Source organism: Phaseolus vulgaris, chromosome 8, assembly GCF_000499845.2.
Source record: "Phaseolus vulgaris cultivar G19833 chromosome 8, P. vulgaris v2.0, whole genome shotgun sequence".
Lineage (NCBI taxonomy): Eukaryota > Viridiplantae > Streptophyta > Magnoliopsida > Fabales > Fabaceae > Phaseolus > Phaseolus vulgaris.
In genome coordinates, this window is record NC_023752.2 from 16,499,702 (window position 1) to 16,506,904 (window position 7,203).

General features: G+C 28.4%; 1 long non-coding RNA gene across 1 annotated transcript; it reads left to right on the plus strand.

Moving 5' to 3' along the window:
* The first annotated feature begins 6,737 nt into the window (after window positions 1-6,737).
* On the plus strand, window positions 6,738-7,203 carry LOC137826715 (uncharacterized). Its single transcript, XR_011083576.1, has 2 exons — window positions 6,738-6,872; window positions 6,968-7,203. It is a non-coding gene; the product is annotated as an uncharacterized lncRNA (long non-coding RNA).

Below are 7,203 nucleotides of genomic sequence, written 5' to 3' on the forward strand. Positions count from 1 at the left end.
TCACAAACTTTCATAAATTTTGAGTTCACTTTTCCTTCTATTTAGTTCAATCAAAACAACCTCACTTCTCCAACATTTTTTTCTTAAATCAATCATTTTTTACTCTTTTTTTCTTATATCAATATTTTTTACTCTCTCAATTTCTCTCCATAAAGCATAAAACTAATAATATTAATGAAGATTATTATTATTATTATTGTTATTATTATGTTAATTATTTGAATTTAAATTAATAAATTACATAATACTATTTTCTTTTTAAGTTGTGTTTAACAAATAATTCTTTACTTATTTCCTTAAAACTTTAATTTGAAAATCGGAGCTTGTTTAATAAAAAACAAATGAATTTAAAAATTAAATTTTAAAGTTTCAATGAATTAAACAGATCATTTTATTAAATAATTTTTGTGAGTTTTTAATTTATCAAATATTTAATATTTATTTTCTTGTAACTCATAGTATATTATATTATATTTAATAAAAATGAAAAAATTATAATATAATATAACATTAAAATAAAATAAAAATTGATCCTCAGGTAAAAAAAAATATGATTCTTAATTAATGTCATAAATATTAATTAAATTAAGAATCATATTAATTTAATTAAATACCTTTTTATTTTAAGATTATATTGTATTATAAATTTGGTTATCTATGAACACTACCACAAACTTATCAAGAAAAGGTCTGAGTATCTGATTCATATAATCCATGAAGATAGCTGGAGCATTGGTTACACCAAATGGCATAACCAGAAATTCATGGTGACCATACCTTGATCTAAAAGCAGTCTTCTGAACATCTTCCGCTTTCACTAAAATTTGATGATAACCTGAGGGCGGATCTATTTTAGAAAAGACAACTGCCCCATGCAACTAATCCATCAGATCGTCAATTCTAGGAAGATGATATTTATTCTTTATTGTTAACTTGTTTAATTGTCTGTAATATATGCATATACGTGACGAACCATCTTTCTTCTTCACTAATAGCATTGGAGATCCCCATGGAGAAACATTAGGTCGAATGAATTATTTCTCTAATAAGTCTTCTAGTTATTTCTTCAATTCAGCTAACTCCACTAGTGCCATTCGATATGGAGAAATTGGCACAGGGTCTGCTCCAGGAATCAAGTCTATTGCAAACTCTATTTCTCTTTTAGGTGGAAGTCCAGGAATCTCATCAGGAAATACATCCATAAACTCTTAAACTACAAACATAGCTTTATGTACTTTATTAGTAAATATAGAACAAGTCAAGAGCACAAAACATTTTGTACCTTCTTGTATCTCTCTCTTAAACTGCTGAGCTGAGATAACCTGCATTCCTTTTAATTTAGGGAAAATTAACTTCTTTTGACCACAATCTATAATATAAGGATATGATTAGTAGACAACCAATCAATTCCCAATATAACCTCCAAATCTTTTAGAGGTATACAAATCATGTTGATCTTGTATCTCTGCCCATCTATAATTATTGGACACTCACCACACATGGAATAAGTTATTATAATACCTTTTGTTGTGTAGATACCACCAACTCAATTTCTAATTCTTGGACTGGCAACTTAAGTTTCTTAGCACAATCAAAAGATATAAAAGAATGGGTTGCCCAGAATCAACCAATACAGATAATTGTGTTCTAAAGATAGAACAAATACCTCTAACAAGGTTATCAGATTGTGAAGCCTCAACTCCACTAATGGCCAAAACTTTGTTTGTTGCTCTAGGCTTTTGATTACTATTTTGTTGTACTTCTGCACTCTGACAGAATTTGGAGCTCCCAATTGGACACAACAGTCTTCTATTGTATGACCATACCTGTGACATCTATCACATGTCACATTTGACACTGAATGAGGGCAAAATCTAACAACATGGGGCCCACTGCATCTAAAACATTTGAAACTAGGTGGTGATTGAGAACTGGGTCTTCCACTACTATAAGATTGAGGTTTGAAATAAGGTTTCTTTCTATCTTCATATTTAGTCATACTTTTAGAAGGTCTTCCCACTTGAGGCTTAGCAAGTCTACTCCTACTTTTCAAACTCTCCACTTCTTTTGCTTTCTCCACTAGAGTAGGGAAATCGCTAATGGACATAGAAATCACCACTTCTTTAAGTTCTTGCAACCCAAACTCAAATTCACTACATCTTCAAGCCTCAGTCATGGTCTGGGTGTAGAATCTAGCTAGGTGTTTGAACCTAGTAGCATATTCAGTGACTAAAAGATTTCCTTGTTTCAACATGAATTCAATTTCTTTTGCACATATGACACTATCAGGAAAATACTCCTCCAGGAATCTTACTTTGAAGTTCTCCCAAGTGGCATCATCTCCTCCGTCTTCCATCATTTACTTCATGCCTATCCACCAGAATTAAGCTTCTCCAGTTAGTACATAAAGGGCATAGGATAACCTTCTCTCTTCAGGGCATTGAGTAGCTTCAAAGATTCTTTCTATGTCTCTCACCCACTAGTCTGCTTCATCTGGATTTACCTTTCCATTAAATTTGGGTGGATTGTCTTTAGAAAATCCTCCAGAATAAAGGTATGGGGTTGTTGATGAAACTGAGATGTTTCTGCTGCAAATCTTGTTGTTTCTAATTGATGAAGGGCGGTCTGATGTTGTTGTGCCATAGTAGCACTCTGTTGTTGCAAGGTTGTTGCCATCATCTCTATTGCCCGAGTTATGTTGGGCATATCTACTGGTGGAGGAGGAGTAGGTGGTCTACGTGTCATCTTCTAAGCACATCAAGAAATGGATTAGAAATTACTAAAAATTTCCAACTACATCTTTAAGACAAATTAACTTCAAAGAAATAATCACACGAAACAGGTAAAAACCAATCAAAACTTATCTCTAAAATGTACTTTAGCTACTTAGAATTAAGATAGAAAAGAATCTTGATCTAGTCATGAGTGTGCACCTCACCACTCTATCAAGATTCTTTTCATTCTTAATACTTTCACCTTTATTCATAGCAACTAATTTGACTCCAGCACAAACAAAATTTCAAGAAAACAACTTTGTTAAACATCCTATTCATAGCAACTTTTAGCTAAGTCTTGAAGCTAAACTTAAACAAAAATCTACACGCAGGAGAAACACAATAAACCCACTACCATCAGGTTATCCTAAGGATGAACTACTCTGATACCATTAAATGTAACACCCCATAAAATAAACATCTAACTATTACAATACATGTTCTACATATTTCTATACAAGCTTATACTTTTTCAAAACTTTCCTAATACATGATTAGGACATATAGAAATACAAATATTTGCAATATAAGTTTCAAAATCAACACCCTAAAGCTCTTCATACCCTTCGACACTTGTAAGATCATCTGCTTGTGTACATAGTACAATCATCGCAGTTCAAACACAACAAGAAAAGCAATGGTAAGCTAGTGAAAATAGAATTTTATAATATACACAATTAAATCAAAAGAGAAAACCAAATTACATGATCAATTTCTCAAATTATTCAATCTTCTTCGAATCTCGAGAATTAAGCAATCACATAGATCTCACATGGATCTACACATCTAGGATATTCAACAAACAAAATAACATTTGACGCCTTCTGAAAGACCCGTATTAAGTAAGTCCTACCAAAGACTAACACTTGATCCAAAGATTGCCAGCGAATCCAACAAAAAGGATTAGGGTAAGTTCAATACAACCCAAGTCGTGCATCTCATATGTCACGGTGTGCATGAACTCCCCCATCAGCTTCTCACCACCTGATATCTTAGTTTATGTCACTTAGATCATCATTGAAGCTCGAAAATCTCTGTTACCATTAAGGCATCAATACTTAATACACATACAAACATAAGTCCATACATTATCCAAAATGTATGAATTGAATTTCACACATTTCATTATACAATATCATTCAAAACGTGATCCACAACATTCAAAAGTCTGTTTAACACAAAAAAACAACACTTAAATATTAAACCATCAAAATATAATATTTCTACAAGTTTAATAATATATAAACAAACAACATAATATATAAACACACAACATCCTTGCAAGAGAAATTGAATACTGAGACCACGTCCCCTCCACATCCAGATCTTCTAACCTAGGGTGCTATTAAAAAATAAATTTAGCTTCCATTACCTTAATTGCTTGCTTTCCAAGCAACTTCTACAATTTTATTCCCCACAGTCTGGATAAACTTCAAGATTTATGGGCCTAATACAAGTTATCCAAACAGAACAAAAATTCAGTATATAGTAAAATAAGTTGAGAGGATTAAACTTTTCAACTGACCCACCAAGATTAATGACTAAATCCTAACAAAAAATAGAGAAAAACGGATCTTTAGAGAAAAAATGAACTTACTCTGTTTGAAAATATGATCAGGTAGAAATGTTCCTTACTCGCCAGCTACAACAACAACGTGGTCCGATCAGATTCTAAAATAGATGAAGATTGGGAGAGCAAATTAAGAGAGAAGGGAGAGAAGAGAATATGGAGAGAAAAGAAAGAAAAAAACCCGTGGTGGGGGGCGGCTTCTCTACACCTTTATTCTTTTTTTTTAACGTTATTATAATTATTATCATTATTATTATCCTTATTTTACTCTTACATTAATGACTAGTAAATTTTTCAATAAATTTTCTATTTATTTCTTTAACTCTGCTAATTTAGGTTGCGTCACTTGGTATGGTTTCTAAACTCCTCCTAGAATAAGATTTATTGTAAACTCTATCTCTATTCGGTGGAAGTCCTAAAATATCCTCCAAAAAATAAAGCCCCAAATTATAAATATATCCTTTTGTGTTTTATCCACATCTGTGGCACAAACTAAAAGCATGAAACATTTTACATTTAAGATAAATTGCATTCTCTCTTATTCAACATAAATTCCATTTGATTTTAAATCTTACACTTCAAAAATGTGAAATGTGAGGAAAGGAATCAAGAACTCTTATTAAACATAAAATTCAAATTCCACATATCTTGTGAATTCTCAATTTAGTTCCTATACATAAAAACTTACAAAATGGTCCGTGTATTTTAAATTTCTTTCTTATAATCGATTATTTATATATAATTGATTATATAATATAATATAATTATGGATATCTAAATATTATTTATTTTTTATATCGATAATGTCAAATAATTTATATATTTTTAAACTCAGATATTTAATAATAGAGAACTATATTTTAATTCAGATAATATTTAAGAGTTACACAAAAGTATAAGGATCGTAAACTTGAATATCAATGTACATATTAACAAAATTCACAAAAACATTTACGAGTTGAAAACATAAATTTTATGATTTGTGCGACTTTTATAAATTATAGATATTTGATTCTAGTTATTATTTTTTAGATATTATTTTAATATTAGTTTTTATTATCGTATTATATTATAGTGTATTCTGTTTAATATTAGTTAAGAATGTATTTTATAAATTAATTTTGATTTAACTTATTAAAATTTACGATATTTCTAAATTTTTCTGACATCTTTTAGAACTATGCAATTAAATTTTTTTTTTATTTTTAATTGAAATATATAAGTTTTTTTTGATAATTTGATATAATTATTTTTTCCCAAAATTAATTGTTACATAAAAAAAACAATATTTTAATTATAAACAACTAAAATTTACATATAAATAAATTATATTTATTTTTAATTATTTTTAAAAACAAAAGTAAATTTTTAATTTTATTTTTTTTATTAATTAAAAAATATAATTTTAATTGCATTCATCAAATTATTGACAAATTTTCATAAATATTCGGTTAATTTTTTCTTCTATTTACACCAATCCAAATAATTTCACTTTTCCAACACTTTTCTTTTAAATCAATATTTTTTACTATGTCAATTTCTCTCCCTAAAGCATAAAACTAATAATATTAACGAAAAATATTATTATTGTTATTTTTAAGTTAGTTATTTGAATTTAAATTAATAAATTACATAATATTAATTTTTTTTTAAAAATAAATTGTATTTAAAAAATAATTCTTGACTTATTTCCTGAAAACTTTAATCTGAAAATCGGAACCTTGTTTAGTAAAATCAAATGAGTTTAGGATTTTTTCAAAGTGAACCTTTTCTTTGGTATAATAGGCTTCCACCTTGTCTGTTCTTATAATTCTTTATGAATAGGTATAGTCTACCTATGTATCGCTTTTGTTAACATATGGGTTTTGGTCTAGTCCCCCCGTATTTTTGTATTTTTTTTTCCTTTTTTCTTTTTTCTTTTGTTTAATAATATTTTTTTCATGTGATGGTGAATGACTGTTGTTACTTGAGGTGTCAGCCTAGTTGAGATCTTAAGTGGCATAGTGATACCTAACATGAAAGCTTTTATTTAAAAAAAAAAATTTAAACTTTCAAATTAAAAATATCATTTTATTAAATAATTTTGTGAGTTTTTAATTTATCAAATATTTAATATTTATTTTCTTGTAACTCATATTATATTATATTATATTTAATACAAAATGCAAAAATTATAATATAATATAACATTAAAAAAAAACTGATCCTCAGGTCAACAAAATAACATGATTCTTAATTAATGTCATAAATATTAATTAAATTAAGAATCATATTAATTTTATTAAATACTTTCTTATTATAATATTATATTGTAATATAATATAGAATAGAAAATATTGAATAATTCCAAATGAGTAATAATCCTAGTGGCCTTTATATATAATGAGTGGGATATCAAACATTATTCATCTGAGAAGGAAAACAAATCAAAACAGAAAAATAAAATTCTCTAGAAATGGCTTCTCGCTTTTTTCATCATTTTCTTTTCAGTGTTTTGTTCGTTGCTCTGGTTATGAGTGCAGCAGGAGGTAATTGGAATTTTATGGTGAAATTTGGTATATGGTGAGATTTCTTGGAATTTTATGGTGAAATTTGATATAATTTAATGGTGATATAAATGCAGAAGGAGATTCAGAAGCAACATCAGATACTAATGCAATATCACTAGCGAACTGCATAGATATTTGCTATCCAGGTTGCAATGACGCTTGCTTAGGAAGGGGCTTTAAAGAAGGTGTTTGTTTCCAGAATGGATTTAGATATCAGTGTTGTTGCCAGTAATTATTTTATACATAAATAATAGGTTCAAAACTTGTACCAGATTATAATTAAGTTTAATAAAATCTGTGTTTCAATTAA